Here is a 24,818-nt window from a genome sequence, read left to right as displayed (position 1 = left end):
CCAAAGAGTATAGAGAACCATTCTTTTATTGTTTTTGAGATATTTCGGTTTCAAGTGGTTTTTAATGAAAAAAAAACACATTGTATGATGTAGAAATGTTTTGTTCTTTCTTCTAAAAAAAGAATGGAATATTTAAATTGAGCAGTTTCCGATGGGTACGGCTTTACCATGAGAAGTTGAATCAAAGTTGTCAACAATTACATTTTTTAGCGGAATTTTTTTTGTAGTTTTTCATGTCCGATCGTAGATAAAAGTTGTAAACAAAACCTATCACAATTATTATGTTTATTGAAATATTTGCCTGGCGAAGACAGCTTTATGAACTAGTAATATAACCTATCAACATCAAAACACAACATGACGTAATTTCATTACCAGCAACGTTCTAACATGACAATACCGTCTCCCCAACATCGACAACGCCGCGACGTGTAAACATGAGTTCGATTCCAGGCCACGGATAGCATAGATGTTGCATTGATATCTGAAAAAGTAATGGCTCCCTCATCTCCCCTCCATTTAACCACCAACTTGCATTGACCAGCGTGGCAAAGTGTGTTGTAGCAAATACACTCCGCATATACAAAATACCACGAGCCCCCATAGAGCATTTCCAGAGGCAAACACAACAACAAAGATACAGATACCCCGTGTAGCCTCTAACAGAGTGTTGGGGCAAGAGCAGTTAGTAGTGAGCACCTATGGAGACCAGCACAAAACACAAAGGGGGAGGTGTATGGCCAACACCTTGCCCGGCCGCTTTTGTCTCCCCAATGCTGATATTTATGCTTCACAGCAGGAGCTCATTAAAGGCTGAGTCAAGCTAGCGTCGTCCCAAAACTGGTCCAGATAATAGTCACTGATGGTGGCCATGAGCGGGAATGGAACTCGGGTCGCCGGGTTCGTAGGGCCGCACACTAATCGCTAAACTACCACTCCCGTACATAGGAGCACACAGACATTGTTATGCACACACGCAACTTGTGTTAGTACATCCACATTGCAGTAAACACGCAAAACGACAAATCCCCCCTATATCCTTGAACAAACTGTTGGGGCAAGTGCTTGTAGCAAGTAATGCCTACGAAGGGGATGGGTGGCTAACACCGCACTCATTATACACACAAAGTGCTTGCCACAAATGAACCACAATACCTCGCTGACCTCGTCAAAGAGCATAAAACATCACGTGAACTCCGGTCATCATCGCAGTAGCAGATTTTGGATAGCAATCGAACAAAGATGGTCACTGTATCGCACGCTTTCAGATGCTTTTTAAACTACACGACACTATATACTACACCAAAATACACTACACTATAGACTACACTTTTGGCTAGCCATCGAATAGAGAGAGGTCACCGCATCGCGCTTCTGCAGCTGTCTGGAACGCTCTTCCTTCCGATATTAGGAAGCCACTGGAGCTATGCAGTTTTAAATCATAGAGATTGACAACTCATTGCTTTAGAACTGCTTTTTGTGTTTAGTTTGTTGTCCTTCCCCTGCACAACCGATGAGCAGTTGGCTACATACGGTGCCAAAGAAGTTCAACACACGTACACAAAACATACAACATACATACAACATGCATATAACATACACACAACATACATACGGATGCGTAGCTCTCGCTTTGTCTGCGCTCGCGTCTTGCTCCAAGCTGCAGCTCCTTCGCGATAGCCGCAGTGAGCAATGGGCGTGCGGTCGAGCCAGATGCGTCACTCGGTCGATGAGAAATTCCATTTCCTCTCTGGGAAAAAAAATGCCGCGTTGTTATTTACCACAGCCAAGAACAGGGCTGTGTGTGAGCAATTGAGTGTGTGTGCGTATGTTTCTGGGTCAGCAGTAGTGTAGTGGTTAGCGTGCTCTGCTCCGACCCCGACGACCACAGTTTCCGTTCACGACCACCACCCAGTGATGATTTTTTTTACCGGTCCTGTGCCTCCCCTAAATCGACTCAGCCTAAAACTAATATCTGGTGTGGTGTGTAAACATCGCCACGAGGGAAACAAAGGCGGCCTTCATAAGCTAGCCACGTCGGTTCTAAAACAAAATATCTACAGAGCTCAGTGGGCTTTACCTGGTAAATAGTTTAGTTGAGCAATGGTTGTGAGCGCAGTGGCTGTCAGGGCTGCACTCTTACCTGGTGAGCTAAACCCAGAAGCCTCAAGCCACGTGCGCGAGATCGAACCCAGGCAATGGCCGTGGCCGGTCGTGCGTGCACAGAGATGGGTTTGGAGCCACATTTATCTCCTGATAACATAATAAAAGACAAATCTTCCCATTCAAAACACGAGACTATGCTCATAAGTAATAGCCAATGCACTAGCTCGTTGTCTCTTAACTGATACACGGGCAGTCCTCCATTTACGAATGGGTCCCGTTCCTGAGAGCGATTCGTAAGTCGAACGGTTCGTAAGTCGGAACGCAACAATGCACTGCATTTAAATGCACATATGGTCAGTGTTATACAATTAGTTACGGTTCAACAAGGAAAAAGGGAAAAATTGTAAAACTCATAAATAAGAATAAATATTGTACATCTACACGTAATAAGTAAAATGGAATATAATAAGTAAAATATATGTTCACCTCCGATTAACACGGTTCGCTACATATGGTGGGAAATAAGTTGGCTTTCTTGTCGGAAGGGGCGTACCAAGTCCCCACAATTGTACGCACGCACACACACACAACAACAACAACAACAACCGCCATTCGCCACTAGGTGGCGGTGACGTCACCACGACGCTTGTGCCAGGCAATGTGCACCTTGAGGCCACGTGAAATATCGAACGCCCGCTGGCAGGAGGTCACGGGGCAGACCCAGGTGCCACGGGTCGAGTGACTGAGATGACTGGCTGCTGCACCACCTGTGCCCCCTACTGTGCCAACCTGCTGTGCTTTAGCCACCCAGCGCTCCGCTCGTTGTTGTGAGCATCGATCCTCCGCCCTCCGTTGTTGTTGGAGGGCGACTGCCTCCAACTGCCCAATAGCATCCTTCACGAGCCTATTCCACAGAGGCCGATCTTGACACCGATGGTACCAGCCATCGGCAAGTCCACTCAGCTCCACGTCCTCCTGTACCACATCACACCATCTCTTCTCTAGCCCGTACCGCGCCCGTTTAGCCCCCTCGTTCTGGCCGAACAAATGCTGTTTGGGCATGCGGTGGCTGGGCATTTGGGCTACATGACCCAGCCAACGCAGCCTTGCCTGCCGGAGGAGCTCACCGATGAGACATTGCCCAGATCTTTCAAGTATTTGTGAGCTCCCCACACAATCCAGCCTGGTTAAACCCAGGATGGATCGTACGCAGGCCAGCCTAAATGTTTCCAACCGGCGAAGATGCTCCATTAAGGGGGTCCACGTTTCACAAGCGTAGAGAAGGGAGGGAATAACCATGGCCGAGAAGACCTGAAGCTTAGTGCGGAGCGACAGACCAGGTAGCTTCCACACAGCGTTACGCAACCGATGAAAATATATTGCCGCTCGACTGATTCGGAGTGAAACCTCTGCTGTTAAACTGGAGCCGGTCATAAGCACACTGCCCAGGTATGGGAAACTCTCCACTCTCTCCACAACTGCCCCATCACCGATTGGGAGTTGTGGGGGTGGAGTGCCCGATGGTTCAAAATACCCAGGCAGGGCACGCTCCAGTCTCAGCAGCAGCGTCTCCAACTCCTCCTCTGAATGAGCAGCTATTACCAAATCATCGGCATACATAGCGTGGTTGAGCAATAGGGAGCCATCCCTTGACCGCACCCGGGCATCGATCAGCCTCCCTTTATATCTGTACCAAATGGAGATTCCCCCGGTACAGCTATTGAAGCCTTCACGAACTACGTGGTCAAAATAGATGTTAAATAATGTGGCAGTCAGAGGACATCCCTCTCGCACCCCACAGTGTACAGGGAATGGCTCTGACTCCTGGCCACGTAGTTTTACCTGGGCCCGCTCACCATCATGAAGGTCCTTAATTATCATGAGCAGAGGGTCAGGGACTCCAAAATCACGAAGAACAACCCAGAGCCCAGGCCTACTGATAGTATCATAGGCCTTGACCAGGTCAATAAAGCAGAGATGTAGGTCTTGTTGGAATTCCCTACACCTCTGCTGTAGCAGACGGACAGAAAACATGGCATCTGTGCAGTACCGCCCTTTCCTGAAACCGCATTGTGGCTCCGCAAGCCTCTCCTCAGCATACCTGGCAAGGCGATGTTGAATAATCCTTGCCAGGACCTTTCCCGGCACACTGAGGAGTGAGATGCCCCTGTAGTTGTTACAGTCTGTGCGGTCCCCCTTCTTAAAGAGGGGGACCACCAGGGCATCCTTCCAATCCTGCGGAACCCGTCCAGTGGTCCAGACTGTTGTTATGATGTCATATAGGGCAGTCTGTGCACAAACGCCACCCTCCCTCAGCATTTCGCTTGGGAGATCATCTCTGCCCGCTGCCTTTCTTGGTCTCAAACTCCGGATCGCCTTCAGTACTTCCTCAACAGATGGTACTTCAGACAGCCACTCACAGGGGGTGACTTCTTCCAATATTTGAGGTACCGCAGCCTCAGCAGGGTCATCCTCACTTTGTGCCACTGTTTTCCTGGCTGAGGGATTTTCCCTCCCCCAGGACCTCACAGAAATGCTCAGCAAATCTGCAAACCTGTTCCTGGGGGTCGGAGATTGGATCACCGTGTTTTCCCCTAATGATGGTAATAGGTGTGGCGCTGCAGGTTACTTTTTTGACGGAGTTAAATAGAGTTTTGTGATCGCGGGCCACTGAGGCAGACTCCATCTCCTCAGCAACCCGCGACCACCACCCATCCTTCCAGCGCCTCACGGCTCTCCGAACCTCCGAGCGAAGGCTGCGGTAAGCCTCCTCATTCTCCGACGTGGGATTCTGTAGCCGATGACAGTGGGCCTGTCGCTTTTTCTCAACCATTCTGAACACCTCCTCTGTCAGCCAGGGTCTCTGGTGAGGTCTGGATCGCGTACCCAAAGCAGCCATTGCAGCTGCATGAGTCACAGTCCTAAGCCTCGCCCATTTACCATCGACATCAGGAGGAGTGAGGGACGATGCCAACCCCAGCCGCAAGCGATGATGAAATTATTGTTTGCAACTATCATAAGATAACTGAGACCAAGCCACTTTAGGTTGGAATGGGGTCCTGGGTGTACACCCACCACCGAAGTGGAAGAATGGTAGGCGCATCTTACAGATGACTAGTCGACGGTCAGAGGGCAGGTCAGCTCCACGGTAGGTTCTGGTGTCAAGGACATGGGCTCGCATCCGCTGGTCCGTCACTATGTAGCCCAGCAGATATTCAAGCTTGGACCCGGCATGCATCCATGATGTTGTGTGGATGCGCCGATGCCGGAACAGCGTGTTGGTAATTACAAGCCCATGGGCTGCACAAAAATCTAGCAGCCTCCTACAATTGTTATTGAGCTGATCTGGCCCATGCCCTCCAATCACCCCAGACCAGGTGCCAGCATCATGACCAACTCAGGCATTAAAGTCACCCAACAAGATGACTCTATCCCGAGGGGGCACTTTAGCCAGCACCTGTGACAGGAGGTCAGAGAAGGCATCTGACTCATCGGCTTTGCCTGCATCCCTTTACGGATGTTCGTCTTCGGTGGGGGCATAAGTAACCACGACCAACACTCCTCGCCTCCGGTTGATGGGAAGGCGAGCCCAAAGTGGCCTGGGGCTTACAGCTTCCCACACCTCACCGCCAGGCTCCCATGCCCCCTTCATTCTTTTGTTCAAAAGAAGAGCCACAGACACACACACAGACAGACACACACGCACAGAACGACAATGATCCCCTGTGTAGCCTTACAGACTGTTGGGGCAAGTACTGTTAGTGAGCAGCACTGTATACAGACACACACACAGATACAAAGACACACGCATACAGAGACAAAGATCACCTGTGTAGCCTGTGAGAGACTATTGGGGCAAGTGCTGTTAGCAAGCAGCACCTATGAAGGCCGGCACTGCACACGAGGGGGTGGGTGGCCATCACCACGCCCAGGCGCCTTTGATTCCACAGTGGCGGTGTTTACACACTGCAACAGGTGTACATTTGAGGCTGAGTCGACCTAGAGGATGCCCAGAGACCCATTCAGATGAATGTCAGTGGTGTTGGTCGTGACCGGGAATGTTGTGAGATTACTTTCCAACACAATGGTGTATTGAAGCAGAAATGCACTTACATTGTTTGTTCACATGCCAATTATATTAATTTGCTATGCCGGGTGGAGGGGTGTGTACGACACACATTTTACATACGCGGTCTGATCCAAAAAATCTACTTTGAATTAAGATTTTGGTCATGGCAGCCCACACCTTGATTCATATCAACATTTATCATTGGACTTGAACTCCTCGCTCACAGTCTGAGTCAGCTGGGCCCCACAGTGGCAAGATGTTCACTATCTCGCCTGCTGTGCAGGAGGTCGTGGGTTCGATTCACACCCTGACTTCACAGTGGCTAAGATATGTTATATACCTCGCCTGGTATACAGGGTTGTGGGTTCGTTCCCGATCCCGACCCTGACGCCTGTATATTTGGAGTTTGCGTGTCTCTCTCATCGTGGTCATGTGGAATTTTTTCTGGGTCGTCATGTTTTTCCCTCCACATTTATAAAAATGCTTTTGAGTGTTTGGCTGCGATAAACTTCCACATGATGAGCTACTTTGTTGAGCAATCATTTTTGGCCAGATCGCTTCTGAAAAAGAGCTACATAGTTCAGTGGGGCTAACCTGGTAAAGTTAAAACAGCCACCTACCTTCTCTCTCTGTGTGTGTCGGTGGGACACTGAGCCAACCAGCGGCCCAGGTTATCAAAGCAGACAAATTGTGGTCAACAACTCGCAAGAGTTTGCTAGCTAAAAGGACACGATGATGATTATCATCAATGGGCAACCTTGGTTAATCCACTATTGGGATGATGAAGGCCCTCCACAACCCATTGTCAGCTTCTGAAACGACCTGGTATAGAGCATCACATTCAATCAGTAGTGCGCTCGTTGAAATGTTACCTTTGTAGAGAGGTGATTTTCTACCAGAGTGGTCCAATCTGTAGGCAAGGGAGTGGGTGACCGCACTGGGGAGCCTACTAAAGGCTGTATGGAAGCGATAAGGTGGCTTTAAAAATTAAAATCTTAATCCAGGCTTCCACTGAAAACCGCGAGCTCACAAATAAAGCGGAGTGGTCTGTGGCACACTGTACACCTTCAGATCGCTCGGAGACGTCATGGCTACCTGCTGCTTTACTCCCTGAGATGTAATTTATTTATTTTAAAGCGTTTGTAAAAAAAATAAAGATAACATATATACAGCAATCCCACGCAAATCCGTTGGGAGTTTAGTTCCTGGAAAATGACGTGGCAGGCAAAACCGCGGTTGGTAAAGTACAGGGGGCCTCTGCGGTAATGCGTGTATGATGTTTAACGTCTTTCGCACCATACATGGCCCACTGTGCTAATCGGAGGTGCAGTATTAAGTCTATGGGCAGTTTTGATTGAAAGCTTTCGTGACTGCAGGGATTCATATTCTTGGTTCTTTCGGTGAAGTCACGTAGAAGGGAAACAATAAAATAATAAAAATATAAAACAATAAAATTCTCACGACGTTTCGACTGCAACACAAGCAATCATCATGATGATGATTGTTTTATATTTTTATTATTTTATTGGTTTATATTTTTATTATTTTATTGTTTTATATTTTCATTATTTATTGTTTTTCTATGGGCAGTGATGATTCTATGGGAAGTGTTGAGTCTATGTGTAGTGTTAGCCTATGTGTAGTGAGTCACTTTTGAGACACTAATAGTAGGAGGCAACACGCGTTTATTCAACACATTTAACACTTGTTCACACATGGGATAACTACAAATAGGTCAGAGCAGCCGGCACTCTGTATAACCTATGATGCCAGAGACGAAGACAAAGACGTAGCGTGTAGGTTTCCATTCCACCGACAGACAGCCCTTATCCAGCCTCGGGACTTCCCTTTTATGCCCCCCGGCATGGCCTGGCTCCGCCCTACCAGAAGATTCTGGGCCACCTTCCACGTGTCCCTTGCCTGGCTCTGCCCTTGGCTACGCCCCCTGTTAAAACCCACCAGAATGTTCTGGGCTATACCCCACGTGTCCCCTCTGTCACCTTTGCCCCATATCCCTTACCCCGGCCTTTTACGTGCTCTACCAGCTGGCCGGGGTGCTACGTCCTCATATGTACATTTCTGCCAGCAGCCTAGTGACACACTCTGTGGCCTTGCATGCTCTGCTGACAGAACGGCTGCTACACCCTGCTCTGCTGGCAGGTCGGCCGTTACGCCCACAATTCCTCTCTTTGTCAGTAATCAGCGCTATGCGCCATAGTGACCATTTTTTTGTCATTACATCACCCCCCCCCTCAAAAAACACAGCCGTGCCGGCTGACCTCCATATCTCGTGCAGCGGGACGACTACCCAATTAACCAACAACAATTCCTACGACAACAACAGCAACAACAACAACCTTCATACACACCACCCGACGACTGCTGGCATGCCACAGCCCACGAACACAGGTAGAACTCAGTTCAACCGGCAAACACAGCCCGGCTCGTGTCTGTGCCCACTTTCCAGACGATGGCGGAATAAATAGGATGACTGGGGCAGTTATTTAAAACGAACAGTTCTTAAACAGGTCCTCGTCGTTGGACCCCCGGGTGGGACAAGGGCAGGTTCCCTGAGGACGACTTGAAAATGGTCTAACGGGCACGGCCCCTCACGGAAAGAAGATGGGGGGGGGGGGAAGCGGGTTTTGGTCATTCCTCCCTCCTTGGATGGCTTTCAGATGGCTCAACGGGTGGTTTCCGCGGTTGTCAAGTGCTGGATTCCTGTGGGCGGAGGAACAAAAATCTGCTGAGGCCTAACCTCCATGGTCGCACGCCCAGGCTCGTCGGCCACATCAGACACCCTGCCTTCGGGTAGTGAGGATGAAACAACCTGGCAAGGAGGAAAATAAGGTTTCAGCCGCGATGGGTGCACGTTCCAACGCCTGCGACCAGGGGCGGTGCCAGGGGGGGTGACAGGAGTGACATTCTGCGTATAAGTGTACGACATTCGGTCTGGTGGACTCCGTGCAACTGCATTGTCAGAGTGTGTCGCCAACCAATGGTCTCTAGTTCAACAGCCTGACTCTCTAATAATTCTTGAAATACAAATTTGTTGAATGTCACCCCGGCCTGAAATCCTGGCTCCACCCCTGCCTGCGACCAACCTGGATCCGAAAACATTGCGGCCTCCTGACCTCTATCAGCTCAACCGGGCCATGCCATGGTCTATACAATTTAGGGGACGTGCCCAAGGGCACATGGGGGCAATGCAGCCATGCCTTCTTCCCAGTTTTCCATGGGTTCCCGGACTCCCAAAGCCCTGCCAGTTTCTCATTGGCCATGAAAGTGCAGGAGGCGGGAGGCGGGATGCCTCCTGCACTTTAATCAATCGTTTAAGGGTGAGGTGCATAAGTCTTGGCACAGCGACTCTCTTTTTACCCGACTCAATATTTAACTGGGCTTCCATGGGGGGGGGGGTCACACTCTCTCCCGTACATAAAAAAGAGGAGAACCCGGTAGAGGCGTGAGGGGCCATCCTATAGGCCGCGCCAACATCAGGAACATCTAGGTCCAAATCGGACTGTGCCTCATTGACTTGTTGGCACAACATGGACGTAAGAGTCCTGTGCAGGTGCTCTACCATCCCGTCAGTCTGGGGATGGTAGGGAAAAGTACGAATTTTCTTTCTAACCAACAGATCACACACTTCAACAACTTAAAAGAAAAATTCCGACCTTGGTCCATAAGGAGACGTTCTGGGGCCCCTTTATCGAACATGTACCCATGAAGGAAAGCATCCGTAAAATACGCAGCCGACTGATCTGCCAGGGGCCATGCCACTGGCCAGCGTAACAGGTACTCCACCCCAACAAGTAAGAATGTATTACCCCAATAGACTGCAACCATGATCGGGCCAGCCTCGGTTGGGGCTTTCGGGGAGCACATTCCACACACCCCAAGGTGCATAAGCTGCACAATGGGGCAGCTCTCCTAACTCTACCCTGCAGAGCAGTCGGCACAGCGATGCGGTAACGCTGCACTTCTGCATCCCATCTCATGAGCAGCCCATCTCGGAGGACCACGGGGGACATACACCCTGGACCCTTCCTACTGCTCGTTGTACCGACATGGTGACATATTTTTAGAAGGGAGGCATCCTCTGCCTGGAGGCGCCCCCACTCCTCGTGTGCAAGACCAATGGTGTTGTCGCACACGACCATCACTATGGATGGTGGAGAGTCCACTGACGCTACAACGGCGCAAGGCTCTCATTCACCTACCGGTTTATAACGCCTGGCACCCACCAAACATGCACAGTAGCCCTTGCGCGACAATCGCGACAAAGTGTCCGCATTACAGTGGCGCAACCCTTTCCTGTAGGTGACTGTGAAGGAGTAGTCCTGTTAAACCTCCAACCATCATGAGAGCTGTCCAGACGGCTGGTCAATTCGCAGTGCATATTGCAGGGCCGCGTGATACGTGCGTACCACAAACTGCCTACTATAGAGGTATGGACGGTACTGCTGCATAAAAACTCGCAGCGTGTAACACAATAGCGCTGCTCTGCGGAGGACAGTACCCGGCTCCCGTAAGTGACTACGCTCTCCACCACGTTCTCCACCTGTGACAACACGCCGCCTATTCCAGTGTCGCTGACATCAGTGTCCAGCACGAATGGCAAGGAGAAATCGGGGTACCGAAGAGGAGGTGCATTAACGAGGCCATCGCGCAATGCAACAAATGCGGCCTCCTCCTCCTTCCCCCACGGAAACCTCTGACTCTTTGCAGTGAGAGCATTTAGCAGCTTCGCGACTGTATCGAACCCGGGCACAAAGCTTCGGTAGTATGACGCGAGCCCAACAAAACTGCGGACTTCACCCACTGACGATGGGTTGGCCACTTTCGCACGCATGCAGTTTTATCAGGGTCCATGGCAATTCTGGCCTCGCTAACAATGTGACCCAAATAGTGAACCGACTTTTGCAAGAGGTGACATTTTTGAGGCTTAAACCTAGAATTGGCTGCCCGCATTTTGACAAACACCGAACGCAGCCGCTGCAGAATGTTGTATATATAGGCCTTTTTCCAAAGATTCATATTAGAATAATTCTGCCAATATTTTTGTTTATTATTGATCGGGGCGAGCATGGGGCATGAAAGGGTGAGGCACATCCCACCCCTCACACCCACTGCCTTACAGCATTTAAATCAACTCGAGGGTGGAGGCCATGAAGAGCCATTAAATAATAAACTCCGGGGCAAAGGGAGGTTAACGACGATCTTGGAAATCTCCAGATTGTCAAAGGACCACATGACATGCCTTCCCCGCCGACGTTGTGGACAGTTCACAAACAAATAGCCAGACTCACTGGCACGGACGCAGAGCACAGGGCAAACGAACATTATAACTGATATACTTTGTTTCATACGGTAAAAGTTCGAAGCTTGGCTATAAGAATTAGTCGACATTATAGACTGCAGTATTCATTATTTTATTTCTTATTGTATCTTTCTATCTACGTGACTTTACCAAGAGAACCAAGGAATATTAATTCCGGCAGTCAAGAAAGCTTAAGTGGAAACTTAGTTATATCTCCATCCTCAGGATATCAAAATATAACTCGAGAATAAAAAGCACGGATCCTTGGATACAGAAAAGGAGCAAAGATTAATCAAACCCTTGGAATACCGGAGGTAACATCTAATGGTACATTACAAATCTTGGTTAAACGTAAACCAAATAATAATCAAAAGAGATTAGACCGGGGGTAACTCAAAAGAGATACGAGAAAAATAGGTCAAACACACAAGACCAGATAATATGTATTCCATGCAATCAGAGCCTCCCTGGCCGCCTTTGTCTTCCAACAATTTGACACAACACAGAGTAGCCATAAAATACGTATGAAGGGAGAGTGCCTCCCTCCCTTTTAGCAGAAACCACGGAGGCAGGAAAAAAGGGGGGTAATGCAAACAAACATAAAATGTGATGGAAAGCAGCCAGTCAGGGGTCACCAAGAGGAGAGGGGGGAAGCGACCAAACAGTTGCCCATTGTTGTTGTTTTACCTCTTTCTATCTATGTAACTTCACCAAATGAACCAAAGAACATGAGCTCCTGCAATCACGAAAGCTTAAGTCCAAACTAAGCTATATTTCCAACCTCAGGATATCGAAATATAAGTCGAGAATAAAACACTGATCCCTGGTGACATGGACTGAGAACAAAGCTTAGCAAAACCCTCGGAATAGTGGTGGTAACAACGAGGGCACATTACAAATCTTGGTTAAACATAAACCAAATAATTATCACGAGGTAGACCGGGGGTAACTCAAAAGGAACACAAGAAAAATAGGTCAAACACACAAGACCAGATAATATGTATTCCATGGAATCAGAGCCTCCCCGGCCACATTTGTCTTCCAACAATTTGACACATACACATGGTAGCCATAAAATACGTATGAAGGGTGTCTTCCCTCGAGATAACAAACACTACGAAGAGAAGGGGAAGGAATGCAAACAACTATGATGGAAAGCAGCCGTCAAAGGTCAAAAAGGGGGGGGGGCAACCAGGCTCCTGCGGTCACGGGAGGAGAACGAGACGGAGGACATCTGTTTTTTTTTTTTCCCCCTCGCAAGAGGCGCGTGGAGGGGAGAGAATTTCAGATATAAGCAGTGACACGACACACACAATTCAGTACGGCAAGCGGCAAGCTCCGGGGTGGGCCCTGCAATCGACCAAGGATGGCGAGGCTTGCCGAGTAGCGATGTGTCACCATGTACGAGTTCGGTGCTGACAGAAGAAGTATCGCTCAAGTTATTCTACACTGAGTGCCAACTCCCACCCGGCAGCTGCACGATCAAGGAGAGAGATAGAGTGACGAGCAACGACAAGCAATCAACCGGGAGAAATGGCGGAAAGCGCCAAGCAGCGACCAAGCCAGCATCGCAGAGGACCGGCTGCACGCGCAATCGTGCATCTCCAGATAGCACGGAGCAGTAGAGAGCGCGCAGCAGCGCCACCAGTGCCACCGAGCAAGGGTATCAGCGGCCAGCGGACAAACGGTGAGCACTACGAGCACTTTCAAAGACAAGCGTTGTGCCGACTCTCTTCATCTAGCAGTGGACAAACAGCTGCAGCTGCCGCCTCAAAGAGAGAGAGCGAGGAAGCTGTTTGTCTGAGACGTCCACATTCACAGACCTACAACGCATCGCCCGGCATCTGCTTAACGCAAAGATTTGAATAAGGAGACAAAACCACCAACAAACACATAACGCTCATATCGGGACAAATAATAAGAAGACTGATAATAAGAGTGCGCCAACTATTCGCTGATGATGAAGAACATTACTGCCCATTGAGAAACGTGGATACGGTCGTTTAGAAGTATTTTAGTCATTCGTTTTGTTAATTGCTTAATTGTACAAATGAATTCACTGATGAAACTAAACGTTTGGAAAAAAAACTACGTTACGAATATATATACTCACAGGGAGACTATCGTGTTAAAATCTGTATTTTGATCACAGGATCTTGCCGGCCATTTTATTGAAGCCTTAGCCAATTGATAAGCATTTGCTGAAGCAGGCACACTGCCGCACACCATTGTTCCAAGACATTTCGTTAATTGCATAATCTTACCAATGAATTCATTGAGGTCTACTTTTGCTTTCGGGATACGTTTAATTTTTCCTATCGCCTTATATGCCCACTTTACTCTGAGGAATTAAAAGATTGTTCTGTTACCCAGTTTAACAAACGTAATCATTTAGGGTTAAATGTACGGATCAATGAGGAGGACATCTCCAGGAGTACTGTGTTGACATTCCAAACATAAGAGTTTGCATATTATAGCATTATGTTTTTGTTTAGAAATTAAAGTTGCTTAACACAGAAGTGTCTAAGTGGTGCCTTCCTAAGTTCATGCATAAAAATCTTGATTATGAGAACTGTATCCTGCGGTGAGATTTTAATTTGGAGAACTGACATAAACACACTAAAACATAATCAGTAAATGTTAAAGTGACAATCATTGTATTATCCCGATTACAAGACAATGAAGCCGAGCTTGATCAGCATACTTACATCACACTTGCATAACTTCATACAACTCATTGTATTATCCCGATTGATAATACGACCCTAGACAACGAAGCAGAGCCTAGTTATCATAATTGCCTGCATTAACATAATTACCTACACTGGCATAACTTAATACAATTACACCTCCCTAAATAGCATAAATTACTTGCATAATTACATAAATTAACATAATTTCTGATATTTTTTCACATTTAACTTTTATTATTTCTACTAATTTTACACGACCCAGCAAATATAACAAGTTCTTGAAACGTGCATCCAAAGACGACTACGTCATCCAAATAAATCAAACACGAATCCCATTGGAGTCCCAATACCACTAAATCCATAAGTCACTGGAACGTGGCTGGAGCCGAGTGAAGTCCCATCAGAAGTCAGTTAAATTGAAACAACCCCTGCGGTTTGCAGAATGCTGTTTTTTGCTTGCAACTTTCATCCATAGGCAACTGCCAAAACTCTGACAACAAATCTATGTTGGAGAAAACTCGCGCACCCGACAGTGCATCCAATGAATCGTCCATCCGTGGGAGTGGGTACGCATCTGCAACAGAGAACTTGTTTAATTTCCGAAAATTCACACACAATCTCAAACTCCTCTGCTTTTTAACCAGGACAATGTTCGCTCCCCACGGACTGGTGGAAGGGGAAATTATATCAGCCGCCAACATCTCGTCGACCGCCTGACACACATGGTCCTTCTCTTTAGGACTAAACCAAAACGAATTCTTACATATGGGAGCAGCGCTACCCATATCAATATGATGATGCATCAGGGACGTGCGGCCAATATCAAATTTATTCTTACTAAACAGATCAGAGAATTCCCGGAACAGTACACGAAACCTGACCCTCTGCTACCACGACAAATCCAGATTTTCCGAACAGAACGCATCCATCCATGATTCATCCGACACCGCTCCCCATTCCACTGAAGCCACAACCTGAGCAGTCACGTCACTGGTATCTCAACAACACATGGCCGTTGCGTGGGCCAAAACCGTACCCACCTGTATAACCACGGGACTCAATCCAGCATTCATCACCTGGAGGAAGGGCTCCTGATCCCCCCTCACTATCGTTTGGGCCCCCACCAAAGTGAAACCACGAACCGCTCTGTTCGAAGGGGTTAAAACAACCCCCACCTCAGTAACTTCCTGATCGAGCTGTTTCCTCAGTCACAAGGGCACAAGCATCTGTGCACCCGGGGGAACTAGAACAGTTTCGCTTACCAGGGTCTAAACCATAGCGTTAGCTATATGCAACTGAGTTGGGGAAGACAACAATGCTAATCGACGCCCCGATGGCAGCTCAACACACCCCTGGTCAATCAAAATCTTGAGGGGCATCTTCTTAAAAAAAACAGTTCCCAACAAACAAGGCACCACCAATGACTTCGAAACCAACACTGGGCCTGTCATTTCAATATCACCAAACCGTACTGTCGATGATTGGCCCACAATAATTTCACCATTAGCGGCAACACATGGACGACCCACTGGACTAAGACAACCCAATTTTGGTGGCAAGGACCTATAAATAAACTCCAAAATGATAGTGGCGGATGCTTCCGTATCAATGAGCACCCGCACCTCAACACCCTGCATGGTCCCCTCAACCGCAGACAATCCCGCCGCCACCGCCACGACACAATGCGCCAACGCGGTCGACTGCCCTGGACGCCGCGGCCATCTGCCACCCTCTAAAACCCGACTATCACGCGCCGTGACCTGACAAGGAGCAGAGACGTGCGAACCTGACATGGTCTGCGATGAAGATGCCTGAAATTACTGTGGAGGCCATTTTATGATGCACCCCGACTCGCCGTCGCATTTTACAATGTGCCTGTATGCATCGAGCTACCTTAATCGAAGTCAGGTCGTCCTCTTCGGTGGCGGGCAGAAAAACGTTAATTTCCCTCTCCAACTCCAACAATCACTCCAACACCAGGAAGTTCAACCCCGCTTTCTCCATCTTGGGGTATGCGGCTTGGGCCAGGAACATTAGCGTGTTCCGGAAGGCGAGAGGTGTCTTGGCCTCCCCTCGTCTTTGCGTTATAAATTTTTGTCAAACATTGGACGGCGGATCAAAGATAGTTGTCAGATGGCCATATGCCTGTGACAGCGTCGTCCTGTCCGTTGGGAATCGCATAAAATGCCGCCAAGGCATCATCATCCAAAGTCGTAGGCAGCACTCACAGCGCCTCAACATTAATCTATCTCGTGAGCTCAAACGTTGCAGCAAACCAGCTTTGAAAGGCAGCCCAATCGCCCCCCATGGCTGCAAACTCCCATACAAATGGCAACCGCTTCTTGAGGGTGTGCATCTCCGCACGCAAATTAGGCAGCGAGTCGAATGTGGTGGGAGCCATTTCCTGCCCAGTCGACAAAATGGCGGCCGTCCGCGTTGGCTGGGGCTCCGTGGTTTCCCGCGCTTGGTTAATGGCGGCAGCGGGGCTGTCCACAAGCCTCTCGCGAACCACCACATCTTCCTCCGGCTCCTCCACGTCCAGCTCCGCCACCAGCGCTGCCACGTATTTCGTATACGGCGTCCTCCTTCTGACGACCGCAGCGCGGAATTGCCGTCTTCCCCCTGATGCTCTGCCAGGAGCGCCTCCTCGGGATTATTCTCCGGGGTCCCAGGTCCCGGGGCTGTCTGGGGAATAACCTCCCCGCTGTCTTCCTCGTCTGAAGACACCACGGTGAGTGTCTTTCTGCGTATCAACATCAACACCTGATGATGATTGCTTGTGTTGGTGTCGAAACGTCGTGATAATTTGATTGTTTTATATTTTTATTATTTTGTTTCCCTTCTACGTGACTTTACCGAAAGAACCAAGAATATTATATTAAGTATAATTTTCCCAATTTTATAATTTATCGTTAACACTTTTGGCACCAAATGTAGTGAGTCACCTCTGAGACACTAATAGTAGGAGGCAACACACGTTTTAGTCTACACTTTTACCACTGATACACATGAAATAACTATAAACGGGTCAGAGCAGCTGGCACACTGTCTGACCCACGACGCCGGAGATGAAGATGAAGACGTAGCACGTTGTGTTCCATTCCACTGACAGACAGCACTTATCCAGCCTCGGGACTTCCCTTTTGTGCCCCCCGGCGTGGCCTGGCTCCGCCCTCAGCCACACACCCTTCTGAAACCCACCAGAAGGTTCTGGGCTATACCTCACGTCTTCCCTCGGTCACCTTTGCCCCACATCCTGTATTCCGGACTATCACATGCTCCGCCAGCCAGCCGGGGTGCCATGTCCTCAAATGCCACCTTCTGCCAGCAGCCAGCGCCACGCACCCTAGTGACCCACTCTGTGGCATTGCATGCTCTGCTGGCAGAATGGCTGCTACACCTTGCTCTGTTGGCAGGTCGGCTATTACGCCCACATTTCCTCTCTCTGTCAGTAACCAGCACTACGCGCTGTAGTGACCCATTCTATGTTACTACACATACATGAATTCATAATTATTTATATTAATTCTATGTATTTTTTATCCATACATGCAATCGACTGATACAGAGATTCAGGAAATGTGCACCCAGATACACAGGGACATAGGAAGAGGGAAAGTTACAGTAAACAGATTAAGATAGTGATAGAATAAAAAAAAGAACCGGGACAGTCTATGGATTCATTTATTTCTGTTAGTCCTCAAATAAGTCACTGTGTACAGAAACACCACTTTACCAAAGAATCCAAAGTTCTACCTCACCCCTAACCAAGTTAAGCTCAGAACTCTCAAGGTGCATTATAATATCGTTATTAAGCTGGCCTAAAAATGGGGATCGGTTGTGATCTGGTGGACAGATCTCTGTAGAGATGAAGCATTCAGACAGATGAGTCATCAACAGGCAGCCTGAGACGCGCTGCTAACCATTACTAGGCAGGCTGCCGTCCTACCGGAGCCTGCCAAAAACCTAAAATTCAACCAACCACCTATTTCCTACCAAATTAGCAGCACACAACCCAGGCCACTCGGTTAAATTATATTGTAGTTAATTTGTTGAGCAAGTTTCGACCCGTTTGGATAATACAGTTTCTCTGTACATCATGTAAAGTTCGTGTGGGGACACGGTTAGGATTAAATGTGGGGGTCCCGAAAAGGACAAGAGACTACGCCCATAGAAATAACCTCGAAAGGAAGGTGGGAAAAGGGGTTAGCGGTTTACACAAAAACCCCAGAGATCCAGATTGAAAGACGAAGCGAAGGGGCTCCGGGTAAGGCTGGTCATCAACAAAAGTGTTCGTGCTGTAAGTGTTGGTATTGATTGGAACAATAGTTTCCTTACCGACCTAATTTCAAGACACCAACCATGACTTACCTCACGACTCTTCAAGAACCATAGATATCCAGGTCCTTAACGTTGATATTCATAATGGGCATACGTTCCATCCACAGCATCATTCCCAATAATCATGGTTTAGGAGTGCTGACACAGTGGTGAACAAACCCCGTCAACTGAAACTGCCGAGGTTGACCAAGCGCCAACTCACCTTTGTTAATTTCCCCTCCAGTGGATGTGACAAGATCCAAACTATTGTTGTGGCACATGGGCACATGCATCTATCCTAGCTATGCAAACCTCTTTTTAGGGCATTTGTAACAACAAATCCTATACTGGCTCCGAACTTGACTTCTTTGGAAGACATCAATGAATGTCTTTGCATTGCCACGTTTTCCAGAGAGTAAACTAATGCCATCATTAAATTTGTTCACAATGTTTATCCAGCACCACAATTTACTAATAACAGCAAACAGCCCTCTCCATTCAGGACCAAGATGATAAACTACGCAAATCTGTCAATTAAAACCAACAGACTCACTGTTACTTGATGTACACATCATCACACCCTGTCCACACCTTTCCACATTTCCTCCACCACTAACTACACTGAATGCAGTGTTCCAACCATAATGAAACATTCCAGTAGCATTTTCAACTTTCAGTTTAATGGAAACAGGTTTCTTTATTTCAGTGTTTTTTTTTATCAAGATTGAAAACTCATTTCTTTACGCGGTTGGCTATGTACGGTGCGAAAGCAGTTCAACATTAATAGATTACTCAATTGCTTCTAACATGTAGTTAATCATATGCCAATTTACAAATATTTAACCGGGAAATTTTTTTTAATTCTTATCAAGCCCCATGGCATAAACTCCTGTCCACTCTATCTCTCTGACCTTTTTATTCATCTTATATAATAATACTAATAAGACGTCATGCACTGCAACCAAATGGGACACATTAACATCATTTTAAACTTAGCACCATCAGACAGGCTGGTTGGCTGCTTTCTGAGTGTTAACTTACCTATAAATTACCTGTAAACATGATACAAACTTCCGATTATAAAATACTAGCGGGAAGTTCCCGGCATTGCCTGGGCGAAAAAGACACACACACATCGACTTACACACACACAGGCATCGACCCACACACATATAAACACATCGACTTACACACACACACACATGGACTCACACACACAGGCATCGACTTTAGACACACACACACACATCGACTCACACACACACATGGACTTAGACAAACACGTAAATATAAAAAAAAAAATTACTAACTTAATTTTAAAATATTATTTGTCTACACACACACATCACGCACACACATTGACGAACACACACACATCGACTGACACACACACATATCGAATCACACACACATACTAATGGACTCCCACACAAACTTACACTTACGCACAGCGACTTACACACGCACATATCGACTTACAAAGACACAGCGACTCACACACACACATGGACTTACACACATACATCGACTAATACACATCAATTTCATAATAAACGTTTTTGGGTTAGATCAATAAGTAGTGAGCTAAGTAGTGACCTATTTGTCTTTTGTCAACGTGACACTTTTATTGCTGGTTGGCCGTGTCGGGTGGTGGAGGGTTACGACACATTTATAAATAACGCGATCTAACCCAAAAACGTTTATTATGAATAATATTGGTCGCGAAAGTTTACGTGTTAAACACATCGATTTACACGCACGCACAATTTTTTTAAAATTTTCACTTACACACACACACGTCGACTCTCACAGACACACATCGACTCTCACACACGCACATCGACTCACGCACACAGACAAATCGACTTACACACACACATCGATGCATACACGCACATGGACTCACACGCACACATGGACTTAGACACACACGTTATTTTTTAAAAATGTAATGAACTAATTGTTAAATATTAGTTGTGTACACACACACACACCACGCACACACATTGACTAACACACACACATCGACCGACACACAGACATCTCAACTCACGCGCACACACATGGACTCGCACACACATCGACTTATACACAACAACAACCGCCATTCGCAACTAAGTGGCGGTGACGTCACCACGACGCTTGTGCCAGGCCATGTGCACCTTGAGGCCACGTGAAGTGTCGAACGCCCGCTGGCAGGAGGTCATGGGGTAGACCCAGGTGCCACGGGTCGACTGACTGAGATGACCGAGATGACTGGCTGATGCACCACCTGTGCCCCCTACTGTGCCAACTTGCTGTGCTTTAGCCACCCGGCGCTCCGCTCGTTGTTGTCAGCGTCGCTCCTCTGCTCTCTGTTGTTGTTGGAGGGCGGCTGCCTTCAACTGCCCAGTAGCGTCCTTCACGAGCCTCCTCCACAGAGGCCGATCTTGACACCGCTGGTACCAGTCATCGGCAAGTCCACTCAGCCCCACATCCTCCTGTACCACGTCACTCCATCTCTTCTCTAGCTCGTGCCGTGCCCGTTTAGCCCCCTCGATCCATCCGAACAAAAGCTGTTTTGGCATGCGGTGATTGGGTATGCGGGCTACATGGCCCAGCCAACGCAGCCTTGCCTGCCAGAGGTGCTCACTGATGGGACTTTGTCCAGATCTTTCGAGGATTTGTGAGCACCTCACACAATTCAGCCTGGTTAAACCCAAGATTGATCGTAGGCAGGCCAGCCTAAATGTTTCTTACCACGTTTCGCAAGCATAGAGAAGGGAGGGAATGACTGTGGCCGAGAAGACTTGAAGCTTCGTGCAGAGTGCAAGACCAGGTAGCTTCCACACAGCGTTACGCAACCGATCAAAAGATAATGCCGCTCGGCTGGTTCGGAGTGAGACTTCTGCTGTCAAACCGGAGTCTTTCATGAGCACACTGTCCAGGTATGGAAAACTGTCCACTATCCACAACTGCCCCATCACCCATTGGGAGTTGTGGGGGTGCAGTGCTCGATGGTACAAAATACCCAGGCAGGTGCTTCGTTTTGGTGGGGCTGATGGTAAGGGCTCACCGCTTAGTGGCACACTCCATCTTCAGCAGCAGCGCCTCCAACTCCTCCTCTGAGTGAGCTGCAATTACCAGGTCGTCGGCATACATAACGCGGTTGACCAATAGGGAGCCATCCCTTGACTGCACCCGGGCATCGATCAGCCTCCCGTTGTATCTGTACCAGATGTAAATTCTTCCGGTACAGCTACTGAAGGCTTCACGAACTACGTGGGCGAAATAGATGTTAAATAATGTTGGAGCCAGAGGACACCCCTGTCGAACCCCAAGGTGTACAGGGAATGGCTCTGACTCCCGGTCACGTAGTTTTACCCGGGCCTGCTCACCATTGTGAAGGTCCTTAATGATCGTGAGCAGTGGGTCAGGGACTCCTAAAGCACAAAGAACAACCCAGAGCCCAGGCCTACTGATGGTATCATAGGCCTTGACCAGGTCAATGAAGCAGAGATGTAGGTCTTGTTGGAATTCCCTACACCTCTGCTGTAGCAGACGGACAGAAAATATGGCATCTGTGCAGGACTCCCCTTTCCTGAAACCGCATTGGGGCTCCACAATCCTCTCCTCAGCGTGCCTAGCAAGGCGATGTTGAATAATCCTTGCTAGGACCTTTCCCGGCATATTGAGGAGTGAGATGCCCCTGTAGTTGTTACAGTCTGTGCGGTCCACCTTCTTAAAGAGGGGAACCACCAGGGCATTCTTACAATCCTGCGGAACCCGTCCAGTGGCCCAGACTTTTGTTATAATGTAATGTAGGGCAGTCTGCGCACAATCGCCACCCTCCCTCAGTATTTCACCTTTCCTAGTCTCAGACTCTGGATCGCCTTCAGTACTTCCTCAATGGATGGCACCTCAGCCAGCTACTCAAAGGGGGTGACCTCCTCCTCCAATATTTGAGGCCCCGCAGCCTCAGCAGGGTCATCCCCACTTTGTCCCATGATGTTTTCCAGGCTGAGGGATTTCCCCTCCCACAGGACCTCACAGAAATGCTCAGCAAATCTGCAAACCTGTTCCTGGGGGTCGGAGATTGGATCACCGTTTTTTCCCTTATTGATGGTAATAGGTGTGGCACTGCAAGTTACTTTTTGATGGAGTTATATAGGGATTTGTGATCACAGGCCATTGAGGCAGAATCCATCTCCTCAGCAATTCGCGACCACCACCCATCCTTGCAGTGCCTCACGGCTCTCCGAACCTCCGAGCAAAGGCTGCGGTAAGCCTCCTCATTCTCTGACATGAGATGCTGTAGACGATTAGAGTGAGCCTGTCGCTTTTTCTCAACCATCCGGAACACCTCCTCTGTCGGCCAGGGTCTCTGGGGAGGTCTGGACCGCGTACCCAAAGCAGCCATTGCAGCTGCATGCGTCACAGTTCTTAACCTCGCCCATTTATCCTCGACATCAGGAGGAGTGGGGGATGATGCCAACCCCAGCCACAAGCGATGATGAAATTCTCACTTGCAACTTCCATCAGCTAGCTGAGACGAGGGCACCTTAGGTTGGAATGGGGTCCTGGGTGTACACCCACCACCGGAGTGTAAGAATGGCAGGCACATCTTAAAGATGATCTGGCCCATGCCTACCAATCACTCCAGACCAGGTGTCAGCATCATGACCAACTGGGGCATTGAAGTCACTCAACAAGATGACTCTATCCCGAGGGGCCACTTTAGCCAGCACCTGTGACAGGAGGTCATAGAAGGCATCTGACTCATCGGCCTTGCCTGCATCCACGGATGTACTCACGAATACTATACATATCTAATTGTACATAAACATGTATAAAGATGCTCCGACGAGACGTTCATGAAGACGAAGTTATGATCTTTATTTTCGTATGTGTGGGAGTTCAAATCTCTTTGACGAGTACTGATCGAGCGTAGCCACCAACTCGTATTCGTCCCAGGCAAGCGCCTCAACTTTCGGAGATGCTCCCTTTTTATATCTCTCTCCCCATCCTTAATTAGCTACCACCTGTAGTCGTTTGCGACAGGTTTGTTCGTCTCCAGATGTTAGGCATCCAGCCACCCGCGTTATTAATTATCTTTCCAAAACCGGTTCTTTATATTTCCAAAATATTTAGTAGCTTTGTGTAACGGTTATCCATTTAGTACCCAACATCACCCCCTCCCCCTGGCGAAAAACAGCCGTCCCGGCTATAACATTTCCTGCAATGGTAGGAGATGTCCAATTGTTTTTAAGACAACAGTCTTGGCCCAACGCAATAAATGAATAAGCCTGTGTGCCATGTGAATGCACAAGTGAGAAGAAAACCCTATCTCTGTCCACCATGAGATAGCTCACCCTGAGCCATGGTTACTGCAAGCCCCAACCGCCATAAGCCCAAGATTCCAGCTATTAACGCTTGTTATAATAGAGGACGTCCAATAACTGTTTTTAAGACAACAATCTTGGACCTACGCAAGACATTGATAAGCCCCTGGGCCATGGGAATGCACAAGAGAGAAGGGAGACTTCTCTCTGACTGTCAAGGGGTATCTCACCCTGAAACATGAGTATAAAAAGGTTCAAACAGCACAAGGCTACAAGGCCAGGGGTCATGGAATTCAACCCTCCAAAAGTGATGAGATTCAACTCTCAGTATCCTTGGTCAATGCAAAACACAGGCCCTCGAAAAGGGGGAAAGGCACCACGGCTGATTATGGACTGCATTTCGCAAGCCCAACTAAGTTAGATTACCCCTGCGCTTAGTGCCAAATTAAGGAAAACACCCATGCACAACCTACGAACACAACCAGGTGCATTGCCTCCACAACATTATTATGCATTTAGTCCACCCACATGTGGTTGAAACGGTATGCCTGTCATGGTGAAACAGCTCCCCAGCGCATGCCTGGATGACCCTGAGTCTGCCTGACACCCCCATCCTGCCAGCGGTGAAACCTCCTCTATCTTCATTTTGGCTGTGTCTGAGGAGGAGAGGGTGAGAGCATAGTAGCAGCACCTTGCTGGGGCAGACGTCATCAGGCCCTCCTTGCAACACTATTTGGCACGGCAACCCGCAGGCCCAAGAGCACCTCCACTCCCCACTAAACCAGAAATCGCCACCCAGCGCAGCGGGCAGCACCTGGAGCACCTTCCCTCCACCCATCGACTTCCATCGCAGCCCTGAAGGTCCGGACATAGGCTGCCTCCACCGGCCGTCAACTCCCCGACTGGCTCCAGCCGGCCTACTCACCCAGCAAGGGCCCACTGCGGCCAACGAGCGCCCACAGTGGTTCAGCTGGTGGCCACGGTGGCTC

At 48.4% G+C, this 24,818-nt stretch overlaps 1 long non-coding RNA gene across 1 annotated transcript in view; it reads right to left on the bottom strand.

Moving 5' to 3' along the window:
- LOC116937273 (uncharacterized) overlaps positions 1–2,089 on the bottom strand; it is a 37,286-nt gene extending 35,197 nt beyond the window's left edge. The window contains exon 1 of the long non-coding RNA XR_012931266.1: positions 1,616–2,089. This is a non-coding gene — a long non-coding RNA (uncharacterized LOC116937273). The remainder of the gene's footprint in view (positions 1–1,615) is intronic.
- Positions 2,090–24,818: the final 22,729 nt, after the last annotated feature.

This window comes from Petromyzon marinus, chromosome 83 (genome assembly GCF_048934315.1).
Source record: "Petromyzon marinus isolate PM22_M1 ecotype Great Lakes invasive population chromosome 83, UKy_Petmar_22M1.pri1.0, whole genome shotgun sequence".
Lineage (NCBI taxonomy): Eukaryota > Metazoa > Chordata > Hyperoartia > Petromyzontiformes > Petromyzontidae > Petromyzon > Petromyzon marinus.
The sequence above is the reverse complement of the archived record's forward strand: the minus strand, read 5'-3'. Positions and strand labels throughout refer to the sequence as shown.